Raw genomic sequence first — 12,775 nt, forward strand, 5'->3', positions numbered from 1 at the left:
CCTGTTCTGCATTTATTCTACTTAGACTCTTATTGGCTGGAATAGATCTGGTATTAGAAGTGCATGCCTCCTGAGAGCTGGGCTGGTTGGAGCCTCTGGAAAGTTAAGAGAAAACACAATACTGGTTTCGGATCACATGAAGCTGCGTGGACTGAGTGTAATATTCCTACTTGTGTGGTGGTAATGCCTTTTGTTGAACTTGCTCTTGGGGATAACACATCATTGCAAGTTGGCATTACTAATTGAGAACCTCCCTAGAATATTAGAAAGTGAGGGCAATCTACTGTTGTGTTCCAGGTGTTTGGGTAGGCTGTGCTGCAGCACAGTTGTGAACAGCCTGATGACTACAGAGGCTTGTACACAGTTGTTGCAAGAGTCTGGGACTGTTAGGAATAAAAATGGAGAAGTTCCTAGCTACTGATTTGGAAATTTCATCACCTCTGTTGTGGGGGGACTTTACATAAGTCTGAAGTGTAATTTTCACATTAGCTTTGAACTTCAAAGCCACTTTAGAGACAGACATTTGGATTCTAGACTGTATAGAATTAGCACATATGACACAGAGCCTGTCCTTGACTGAGACTTGTACCACAGAACTGAAGACAGATACCCTAGCATTTTAAAGAGGCAGTGTGCACATTTTTCTTCTCTTGCCCCCTTTCAGTGAAATGAAAGGTTACTGGAGTATTTATGAATGTTGCGCATGTAGGTCTTTTCATGCTCAAAAGAAAATGTGGGAACATGCAGCTAATGACATATATGCTTTTCCTGTTATCTTGAACTTTAATGTCCAAATTAAATTGTTTTAAATGGAATGTTGCGTTTTGGAAAAATCAGGTAGCATATACTCGGTCACAGCAGTATGGAACAGCTCTCCTGGAACAAAGGAGTTGGAACTGCATCAAAGAGTAGAAACTCCTATGCTCCAAGGCTTTGTTGAGAGGGGCAATTATTTTGAAAACACAGAAAGTAATTCAAGCTTCATGGGCCAACAGTAACTTTTCAAAGACACAAACAGCTGCTATTCCTGTTTTACAAATTAGGGAATACTTATTTTCCAGACTGCTTTGAGATTTTCTTGATGGAAAGAACAAAATCTAAATATTTTTCTTTTTCGGAGTCTTTTATGACTACATCAGTAAAATAAGTAATATTATCTGTTCACTAAGTGAAGTACTAGAGGGGTGACTCTTGTGAAAAGACAAAATTCCTCATTCCACTGTTTGTAGAGCTCTTGTCTGAGATGTGTTTTATGCTTCCTTTTAGATGAAAGACTACTTTATTTTGTGATCTTGCTCCTATTCAACACCAAAAACCTCACAAAGATTTTTAGGAGAAAACAGGGAGTACTTTTATCAGGATGGATCCCCAGCAAAGTTGTTATGGTGATGCTTCATTTGCTGACTGCTCCAAGCTCTTTAGTGTCTTTGACAGTCATAAAAGCAATTCAGAATTCTTTAGCACTATGGGTTTGCTTCTACAAGATCATTATCATTTTTTTTTTTATCATCTCATGAGCTTTCCTTTCGTGGCAACAAGTTTGTCTAGCTATTGGCTCTACATCAGAGCTTGTACTTACATGACCTCCATGCAAGACTGTGTGGTGTGTACAGACTTGTCCTTAAATTCTGCATGTATCTGTTGTCCGTAGTGCTTCTGTCAGTATTTCAGGAAGTTCTGGACTCTGCAGATGCCTATTGTGAGATAATGTGCATGGCAATATATACCTTGGCCTTCTAATTTCAGTAACAGCAGATGCCTATCGCTTTGACTTGAGGAAGCTCATTAAAGGCCCACCACTGCCAACTTGCTTGTTTATACAGTACTCGTTTTCCTCCAGCTCCATATGAGTGAGCTCAGAAAGATCTCTCCTACACCGAGTTTTCAGTCAGGGAATGGTGGATGCTTTCTCCTCTGCTTTTTGATACTGGCAAGGAAGAAGGGGTATTGGCCCCTATCAAGCTGAGAAACTGGATTTGGTGTGCTGAGATCAGATTTGCATATTCCCCAGAACTCTCACTCAGGTGACTACTGGCCTGACGTTTGTCTGATTGCTCATGAGAACGAGACCAGTGTCCCAGCAGTTATCTACCTGGGACTGGGATCATTCAGAAGTGTTGCGTGCTCGGTCTTGGGTATTGACAACTACCACTTTTGTGGTTGCAGAGATTTCCTTGGGAACCATTCCTGTTTTATCTTACACCTGTTTAGGTATAAGATAAAGGGGAAGCAAACATTTTGTTGGTGTGGTTGTGTTTTTTTTTAGTTGGTTTTTTTTTCTATGGCTCCTATGTAGCCAAAGAAACTTCAGATCCAGGGCCTCTTGTGTAGCTACCTGTAGTTGCACAATTCTGTTTCTCCTTCCAGACTTCTCAACTGAGTGAAGACTTAGGTGACAGAGCATTCCAGTTTGCAGCTTTGGTAGCTCTTGTGTCTAAAACCATACTGTTTTAGCTGTTCATCTTCAGTGAGGGATGAAGCAAGGGAACTGGGGAAAGAACATGGAACTTTCCTGTTGATATAAACCACACTATTATATGCTTACACTGCAGCAAGATAAACTTCTCGGTTTTTATTGCTAGTTGATCTCAAACTCCAGTTAACTGAAGAGATACTTTCCTTTGTAGGATCAGGACTTTGTGGAATTCTCTGTGGAAGCTGTTTTTTGGGTAGTGATTACTGCTTCTGAGGATTTGAGGTTCTGTTCCTTCCCCAGACAATGCTCTTCCTAAGCAGCTGCTTGTTGCTGAAGCTTAATTGCAGCTGAGAGAGGTTATTCCAGCTTTTCCCTTCCTGACTATAAGGTGTGTGCATTTTTGAACAAGTTGTGCTGTCTTCTCCAACTGACATGAGCAGCAATGGCCCATCGCTACCACAAATAGCTAAAGGTTTGGTCATCTTACAGCTGTGTTAAAACCTGCTGTGGACTCTCTTGCATTGAAAGGACTGAACCATTCCTAAAGAATAGTTCAGCTCCTGAGATTTGCCCTAGTTACATGTCACAGTCATTAACACAAATAGTGAAGTGTCTAGATGCTGTACTTTGAAAAAGTTGTCATTCAGTCCTTGGCTTAACTGTGAACTCCAGGAGACTGCTGTGCACCTGGATCTTTGGGGTTGGAGTTCTTCTTGGAGTCCCTCACTGTATGGGTGGACCTAAGCTGATCACAAAGATAACCAAACAGCCTCTCCTTTGAAGCTTCTTCCTTCACAGTATTTTGAGTATGCATCTGTTTAACATGCAGTCTCCTTCTGAGTCCAGAATTCCAGAAGTGGTAATTAAGGACATTAAGATGTGGTTGAGAGATGGTGAGGGAGAGGTGTGTATTTTTTATGCTTGAGGTTTTAGAGCGATTGGCGAGTGTAATTAAAGCAAAACTCTGTACTGCATGAATGCAAAGAGAGTGCATGAATAGTCAAAAAAATCCAACAATTATGGGCTCATTTCTGTAGTTTGCACATCTGATGGCACTGTACTTCATATATCCAAACCTTACTAATTTTGCATTTTCTACAAAGCAGGTTTGGAGGAAACGTGGAGTAGGTCAGTGACTGCAAACCCACAAAACTGGAAGGAGGACTGAAAGGAACTTTGCATGGGCTTTGTGGGTTAGTTATGACTGCTAGCCTTAACGTAATGACATTTACTCTTATAAACTTCAGACAATAGACTACTGTGTAAGACACTGAAATTTGTCTTCCTCCCTGTTTCCTTATGCTAGCATTTGGATTTCCATGCTGTTTTCTCTGTGCTTCAGCCCACCAAAGAATTTTAGGCTGCTGAAGGTCAGCAATAAGGCAGTGCCTTGGTGGTCCAGGTGGGAGGCAGAAGAACAGAGCTGACCTCACTTTAGCATGGGCAGCTGCTCTTTATTTTGTTCCAAATGAAAAGCTGGCCTTGGAAAGCTGGATTGTGAAACTTCTAATAGCTCATAAAGCATTCTTCTGAACTCATCTCTCCCTGTCAAAGCTTTCTGAAATCTTGCTGTTTGGTGTTTTGTCACAAAAATTGACTCTTGCTGCTTGAGTGTAATAAATAACTGTAAGTCAAAACAAAATGCTTGCAATTTGCTAGAGACAACCCATGTTAAATAGCTTAAAATATCACTGTGTTATGATCTGGACTATTGCTGGGAAGGTCTAACTAGTTTCCTTGATTGGAAATATCTTGGTTATTTAACATTTTATCTTGGTATCTGTATACTATAGTAGCAGATAGTGCTGGAGTAGAAAGTATCATGTAAAAAAGCCAGGACTCTTCCTGAGGAACTTTTTTTAAATTCTGGAAATAATAGAAAAGATTTCATAAAAGCATGAAGTTGCATATCTATTAAGTTCCTTTGGATATGGCAGGGGGGTTGGAACTTGATGATCTTAAGGTCCTTTCCAACCCTAACTATTCTATGATTCAATGTGAATTTACTCAAGGTCTCAATTAGATTATGGAAAGTTCAGGCTATTAAGTTAAAGTAGCCCCATTCATTACTTTTCCAGAAATGTTTTTGTCAAATGCCTATGTAATGTGTGTATTTATATGATGCAGCATGTATTTTATGGATATTTTTCTGAACTGCTTTTATGGCTTTTGCCATGGAAATATGTTAGGAACTGGAGAGAGGAAAAAAAAAAAAGCATTCCAATTCTTAAAGAGTACTGTAATTTTTTTTGAGAGAGAATTTGTAGCTTTAGTTTGATGGCTATAGAACTTGTTACAGTGAAATTTGGGTACAGAGTTCATTCAGTAAATCTAAACAGGAGTTATGTGATCTGTACCTTGTACTTTGTTCAGATATTGGACAACTACTATTTATTTACCATCAGTTACTAAAAGACTTTGGCAGAATGCTTTTCTTCCTATTTGCTGTGGGGTTTAAATCCAGACCTTCAAGTTCAGGATGCTTCTTCCTGGTGAGTAGGTGTGAGGAACATCTGCAGATCCTGACAGATCAGCCTGTACCTCCCCTGCAAACCTCTGACATCCAACTTTATTTCTAATCCTTAGTGCTTTAGTCTCCCTCTATACCAGTATCTGCATACACTACTGCTGTCCTGTCTGCAATTGCTTTTTTTTCCATTTTTCCTCATATTGTAAACTCTTGATGTGGAACACTGTCTAATGCTTTGGGACGTTGACAGTTGTGTGGTGGCAGTGATATGGTGGCATTGCATTGCTTGATTCCATTACGTTAAGGAGGTATTTCCCTTCCTGCATTCTCTTTCTCTCTCTAGATGAAGATTTACTTGCTAAGATGAGAAAGTAGGGCTTTTGGCAGAAACTGATAGATACTTTGCTGGGGCAGGTTGTCTTCAAGTATGCAGTTTGGTTGTATGTGTAAGCAGTGTGAAGACCTGCTCTCTGATGTGGTGTTTTGGGTGAATTGCTGCAAGTTACTAGGCTGGGAGTTAGTTCCTGACTTTGCCAAGGTTTGGGGTTGAGGTGGTTGCATTAAACTCTTAAATAATAAACATAAAAGATCTGGCTCTGACATAGTTTTGAAAGGGTGCATTCTAAACTTATTACAAGAAGATGACATACAATGTGGAAATAAGCTGAAACAGAAACTAGTGGTTTGTCTTTCCCTTACACAATCTTCTATGTGTCTTATGAAAATATATATAATGCATAACTTAGGGGAACCTTTGATTTGATGAATTTATCCCATCCCCTACCAGTTACCCATCTTGTGCTTCTCCCCTATTCTGTTTTTCTTGTCACTGGGAAGTAAGAGACACCAAGAGTACTGAGGTTGTTTGTTTGTTGGTTGTTTTTTTTTGGTGTTTTTTTAATGTTTTTTCATTGGCCAGTATAGGTATAGGTGAGATGCCTTTGCTGAGCTTCTTAGAAAGTATTCTGCAATGTTGTTTTTGGAAAGATAATGTTAAAACTGCACTCATGTTTTTTTAAAAGAGAATTTGCCTGCTCATTTTGCATGTAATATATAAAACATACACTGCTTAGCACTCACTACGGTTGTAGTGCCTTGTTCCTACTGGAATACATAAAGTAAAAATAGTTCAATATGCTCAGGAATTGAGACTTGATGTGTCCCAGTTTTCGTTTGTACTACTAATGCTTGCACAATGTCGAACCATCACTCTGTTGGTAGGATTTGATTATTTTTTATTTTCCTCTTAAGCTGTCAAATGAGAAACTGGGTTTTGCCATAGCAAGTTTCTTGTCTCTGAACACAAACCACAGCAGTGTAGCAATAGAAGGGGAGGGGATGTGTTGTCAGAATGTTCACATATGCCATCAGATCTGGGAAAGATATTTTAATCTAAAATGTAGAATTACAGATTGTTAATAATTTGCTTTTAACGCCTGTGTTCATGAAGGTAGTTCAGAATCAGTGGGTTCTGGCTTAAATCCTAAATTCTTCATTGAGTCCTAGTTTTGAATCTTCATAAAGAAATAGGTCTTAACTTTGTAAAGCAGGAAGTTGTAGTATTTATTGCACTGCTATTTGTTCATGTTCTGTGAAGGGGAATCTTGGGATAATAAACATGTTTCTATAATTAGGATATTAGTTATAGTAGATTATCTCTTCATTTTACTATTTCATACTGAAAATCAGTACTTTATATGCTTTGCTAAATAAAATGCACAAAAACAAGCATTAAAAATTACGTTATAGACTTCAAACTCTTCTGCTGCCTTTGTATTTTACTTGATATTGAGGCCTTTTGCTACTGAAGGCAAAAATGCTGTTCTTTCATAGCTGCCGTTTCTTCAAAACTATTATTTTCCTTGGAAGCTAGTCTGAACAGAAAGTGTCTGTCATCTGTGTGCGTGTCTACCAGCAGAACACTGATTTTTGATGTCCTGGTGTCACAAATAAAAAGAGTGTTTCTGGATCTAGACAGAATTTCAGATAGTTTTTCCTGTAGCATTCTCACTGGAGAGGCTTCATAGTAACAACTCAGCTTTTTTCCTCCAGCAGGAATGCCTTGTCTTTTGTTCTTACAACTTAAGTGCATTGTTCTTTTATGAATGCCTTTTCCAGAAGTGCTGTGCGGTTTTTGTTTCTTCTTAACTAAAATTGAGAAAAAAAAAAAACTTGAATTAATTTGTGAAATTGTCTGAATTTCCTAACAGAAGTTAGTCAGGTTGATGTGCAGAGATACAAAGCTGCAATTATCACTAGCTTTGTTACTCCCGTGGGGCTTCATTAAAGTGGCTCCTCTTTAGCTGCTTCTGTTGCCCAGCACCATGAAGTTTGGGATTCAGCAGACGCAACAGATATTTCTTGTGTGTACTATTCCATACTTGCAGATGGAATGTTTAACTGCCCTTTTTCACTGATGTTGTAGCAGCAGGAAGATCTATGTGAAGTCTGACAGACCTAGTATTTAAACCTACTTGTGTGACTGTGATGTAGCAAAAGTATTGAGACTTTTATTGCATCAGCTAATTCATTGCTCTCAGCTACAGACAGGGACAGTTGTATCTCTGAGATAGCATTAAACTGGTGTATTTCTAATATTGCTTAATGCAGTTTGACAGGCAATTAATACTTTAAAATCTTACGCTTACCTTTGAGCAGTGAGTATTGAATATTCATAGAATCATAGAATAGTTAGGGCTGGAAAGGACCTTAAGATCATATAGTTCCAGCCCCCCTGCCATGGGCAGGGACACCTCACACTAAACCGTATCACCCAAGGCTTCATCCAACCTGGCCTTGAACACTGCCAGGGATGGAGCATTCACAACATCCTTGGGCAACCCGTTCCAGTGCCTCACCACCCTAACAGGAAAAAATTTCCTCCTTATATCCAATCTAAACTTCCCCTGTTTAAGTTCTAACCCGCTACCCCTTGTCCTATCATTAGAGGGTCTCTAATGAAGAGTCCCTCTGCAGCATCCCTATAGGCCCCCTTCAGATACTGGAAGGCTGCTATGAGGTCTCCAGGCAGCCTTCTCTTCTCCAGGCTGAGCAGCCCCAACTTCCTCGGCCCGTCTTCATACGGGAGGTGCTCCAGTCCCCTGATCATCCTCGTGGCCCTTCTCTAGACTTGTTCCAACAGTTCCATGTCTTTTTTATGTTGAGGACACCAGAACTGCACACAATATTCCAGGTGAGGTCTCACAAGAGCAGAGTAGAGGGGCAGGATCACCTCCTTCGACCTGCTGGTCACACTCCTTTTGATGCAGCCCAGGATACGGTTGGCTTTCTGGGCTGCGAGCGCACACTGCTGGCTCATGTTCATTTTCTCATCAACCAGCACCCCCAAGTTCTTCTCCACAGGGCTGCTCTGAATCTCTTCTCTGCCCAACCTGTAGCTGTGCCTGGGATTGCTCCGACCCCGGTGTAGGACCTTGCACTTTTCACGGTTAAACTTCATGAGGTTGGCATCAGCCCACCTCACAAGCGTGTCGAGGTCCCTCTGGATGGCATTCCTTCCCTCCAGGGTATCAACCAAACCACACAGCTTGGTGTCATCGGCAAACTTGCTGAGGGCGCACTCAATCCCACTGTCCATGTCAGCGATGAAGATGTTAAACAAGACCGGTCCCAACACCGATCCCTGAGGGACACCACTTGTTACTGGTCTCCAGCCGGACATTGAGCCATTGACCACAACTCTTTGCGTGCGGCCATCCAGCCAGTTCTTTATCCACCGAGTGGTCCATCCATCAAATTGATGTCTCTCCAATTTAGAGACAAGGATGTCGTGTGGGACAGTTTCGAACGCTTTACACAAGTCCAGGTAGATGACATCAACTGCTCTACCCCTGTCCATCAGTGGTCCATAGAAGGCCACCAAATTGGTCAGGCAGAATTTCCCCTTAGTGAAGCCATGCTGGCTGTCACCAAGCACCTTGTTGATTTTCATGTGCCTCAGCATGCCTTCCAGGAGAATCTGCTCCAAGATTTTGTCATGCACAGAGGTGAGACTGACTGGTCTGTAATTCCCTGGGTCATCCATTTTCCCCTTCTTGAAAATGGGGGTTATATTTCCCTTTTTCCAGTCATTGGGAGCTTCACCTGACTGCCATGATTTCTCAAATATGATGGACAGTGGCTTCGCAACTTCATTTGCCAGCTCCTTCAGGACCCGCAGATGGATTTCATCAGGTCCCATGGACTTGTGCACGTTCAGATTTTTAAGATGGTCTCAAACCAGATCCTCTCCTACAGTGGGCCTAGGGTCTTCATTCTCACAGTCCCTGCATCTGCCTTCCAAGACTTGGGTGGTTTGGTCAGAGCCTTTGCCAGTGAAGACCGAGGCAAAGAAGTCATTCAGAACCTCAGCCTTCTCCAAATCCTGTGTAGCCAGTTCTCCCAAGAGCTTCCTGAGGGGGCCTACATTCTCCCTAGTCTGTTTTTTATTTGCTACATACCTATAGAATCCCTTCCTGTTATCCTTAACATCCGTAGCCAAGTTTAATTCTAACTGGGCCTTAGCTTTCCTAACCTGGTCCCTAGTTTCCCAAACAACATCCCTGTACTCTTCCCAGGCTGCCTGTCCTTCTTCCACTTTTTGTAAGCCTCTTTTTTCCTTTGAATTTTCCTCAGCAGCTCCTTATCCATCCAAGGACGTCTCCTGGCCCTCGTGCTTCACTTCCTTCTAGTTGGGATGCAACACTCTTGAGCTTGTAGTAGGTGATCCTTGAATATCCACAAAGAGTTGATATGGTTCTGGTGTTGTGCGTTATTTTGTTTCATTGCAGTGGAAGACAGGACTATATGAAGGATGACCCTATTTTTTTTGTAAGTGGTGGTGTCATCCGTTATTGAAGATAATTTGGAGCACCCGGGCAAATTCTGTTATGTATGTTAAATAGCATATGTGAGAAACACATTCAGGAGGTTCTAGTCCAAAGAAATTCCTTGCATGCCTATGTAGTAATTCAAGGACTCTCTAAGACGAAACTTTCTCTGGCATTTCTGTAGCTTCCTGAGGTTTTTTGCTGATATAATAAAGGACACTTTCAGAAGGCTTATGAGGAAGTAGGGAGAGGGAATGTTGTATTCTAAACTACTTACCTTCATGTTTTTGTTGACGAAGGGGCAAGAGCATAGCATGAATACCAGAATTTAGTTTCTCACCCATTTCAGTTATTTGAGCCCATTACAGTGTCTTTTGTACAGCTGGAGTAATGAAGCGTTCTTTAAGTTTGTTAGGAACATGAGAAAGCCTGGCTGTCTTTTGTTCCCAGAGGGAGGTAGGCATGATAAGGCTTGCGCAGCACCTCTTCAGTGTGTTTTCATCCCTGTTCGCGCATGTTTTTGTTGCCTGTTATTTGGGGAGAAAAGCAGAACAGCATGTCTGTTCACTGGGGAGTTATGAGGTGAGTCCTGGTTTATTGATATGTGCTAGAAGAGTCATATAGAATCATAGAATAGTTAGGGTTGGAAAGGACCTTAAGATCATCTAGTTCCGACCCTCCCTGCCATGGACAGGGACCCCTCGCACTAAACCATGTCACCCAAGACTCCATCCAACCTGGCCTTGAACACTGTCAGGGGTGGAGCATTCACAACATCCTTGGGCAACCCATTCCAGTGCCTCACCACCCTTACAGTAAAGAATTTCCTCTTTATATCCTATCTAAACTTCCCCTGTTTAAACCTATTCCTCCTTGTCCTGTTGCTACAGTCCCTCTATTTGCATCCTTGTAGGCCCCCTTCAGATACTAGAAGGCTGCTATGAGGTCTCCACACAGCTTCTCTTCTGGCTGAACAGGCCCAACCTTCTCGGCTCGCCTTCACAGGGGAGGTGCTCAAGCCCCCTTATCATCCTCATGACCTCCTCTGGACTTGCTCCAACACCTCCATGGCCTCCTCATGTTAAGAATACTTTTTAAATGAGTTTCCAAGAATCCTGAGTGGCCAAAGAGAGAGCAAGAGCACATGGCTTGGTGATTCATTATTGGTATTATCAGTGGGGGAATTCCTGAAGAGTTTTAATGGTCTGCTAAGAGTGTGAAAGGTAAACCGGGTGATAAAGGGACTGGGATTGAATTTCTTACAACTCCATGTACAGGGTGGGAGCTCTGTGGACTGCTCTTGTTGATAATGTGCTGATGTATACAGGACCTGGGCATGCAGCTTGTCTGATTAACGGTATCAATACCCTGTTGTGTGTAATCCTAAACAAGTTACTGTGGTTCAGCTGCCTGGTCATAACAGTTGAACTGTGCTATTAATATGGTAAGTGTGAGGAAGCTTACTTGTTTTTAGCTGAGAGGAGTAAAATTACTGCTAGTGTTTGCACAGTATTGTGTGACACTAAAGTGAGAATTGTGCACAAGGATGGTAGAACAGCTCACTGATGGTAACTTGTGCGTTGCATTTTCCTTATTCTCTAAGATATTACGTTTTTTAGCTAATGATACTCTGATACAAAAAGTCAAGAAACAGACATGGGAAGGAGCTGTATGTGATTTTATAGTCTCAACCACTATCAGCTGGCTGTTAACTAAAATCCCAATAAGTTATTTGTGGAATTTAGCTGATCACTAATGGAATAACACAGCAGAAATTTACAGCACTAAACACATCATTTGAAAGATTTTTTTTAAAAAAAAACAAACAAACAAACCAAAGAAGCCCACATAGCAAATCCCACAAACTTCATTTGACAAAATTATTAGCAGTTCAGCTGTCAGAAGGCTAAATAAAATAAGGGTGGCTGTATAGAGTGGAATAAATAGTTTGGTGATATAGTTCCTTTTTTAAAGAGGCATGTTGTTTGTAATAGAACTTTAACCAAAATTCCAGCAACACTAAATACTTGGGGGGTTTCAGTAGGGTCTATAGCTATTGCAGCAGGGACAGTATCTTGGAAACAGGAGATTTCTACACTTGGTAAAAAGGCGTGATATAATTCTTGGCTTGGATTAAGAGGGAAGCAGTAGGAGTAAGGGAATAGGAGCACTGTATAGTCCGTGATGATGAGGCTGCTTAATGAAATACTGTATGCAGTTCTGCTGCCAAGTTTTCAGAGGGATTTTGAAAAACTGGGCAGGATGCAAACAGCAATTGCAAAACTCAGTTGAACGAGGGAATAGACTGACATGAAATGAAAACTGGCAGCTTAAAGTAGCTATTCTTCAAGTTACTTACCGCAGCTACTCAATAAACTGCCATTTCCATGGCAGAAAGTGGCTCACAAATTTGCTTACCAACTGCAGGAACTGGCTGGCAATTTAAACTTGCTGCTGTATGAAAGCTGAAACTCCTTGAATAGCAGCCTGTTTTACTTCTCAAAGACTATGGAGCTCTGTTAGCATGTATCCTGCGGCCATGAAAATATGGGATGCTAAAAGGCATTCTGTTCTAGCAGGAGGGTCAATAACTAGAGCTAGAAGCTGAAGCCATACCAACTCGAAGGAGAAGCTTTATAGGAGAATAGTTCACTATTGGAGCAAGTTAGTAAGAAATGACTTAAAGTCTTGGTGTCTTTTAGTATCTTGATGAAATCAAATTAGCATGGACCAGACTGAAAGATGCTAAGCGTGGTTTACTTAAAAACTAACATTGGGACAGCTGGCTGAAACTGGAAGATATGTGGTATGGGGAAAGTCTGAGGTGATACAGAAATTATAATTAAGATTTTTAAACTCTTTAATTATGATTAAAGTGCTCTTTGGGAGAAAATAGTGCCCAAGGGTCATTCTGAAGCTGTTGCTTACTCTTTTCTTTAAAGATGGGGTGGGGGATGAGGTAAAGTTGTGTTGCAGTAGCTGTGGTGGACTGAGAATGATGGAAAATATTCTTGGTTACAGTAGCCGCTGTTAGCAGTGCAGGGAACTGGATGTTATAAA

At 41.2% G+C, this 12,775-nt stretch overlaps 1 protein-coding gene and 1 long non-coding RNA gene across 3 annotated transcripts in view; one reads left to right on the forward strand and one right to left on the reverse strand.

Moving 5' to 3' along the window:
• The window catches only part of LOC133273918 (uncharacterized), a 376,828-nt gene extending 368,529 nt beyond the window's left edge, over nucleotides 1-8,299 (reverse strand). Inside the window, exon 1 of the long non-coding RNA XR_009744959.1 lies at nucleotides 8,119-8,299. This is a non-coding gene — a long non-coding RNA (uncharacterized LOC133273918). The remainder of the gene's footprint in view (nucleotides 1-8,118) is intronic.
• PELI2 (pellino E3 ubiquitin protein ligase family member 2) overlaps nucleotides 1-12,775 on the forward strand; it is an 88,498-nt gene that overhangs the window by 34,348 nt on the left and 41,375 nt on the right. The gene's annotated exons all lie outside the window — the stretch shown is intronic.

This window comes from Pezoporus flaviventris, unplaced genomic scaffold (genome assembly GCF_033815535.1).
Source record: "Pezoporus flaviventris isolate CSIRO_AGI_PZ_B2104156 unplaced genomic scaffold, CSIRO_AGI_Pfla_v1 ptg000035l, whole genome shotgun sequence".
In the NCBI taxonomy this organism is placed as follows: domain Eukaryota; kingdom Metazoa; phylum Chordata; class Aves; order Psittaciformes; family Psittacidae; genus Pezoporus; species Pezoporus flaviventris.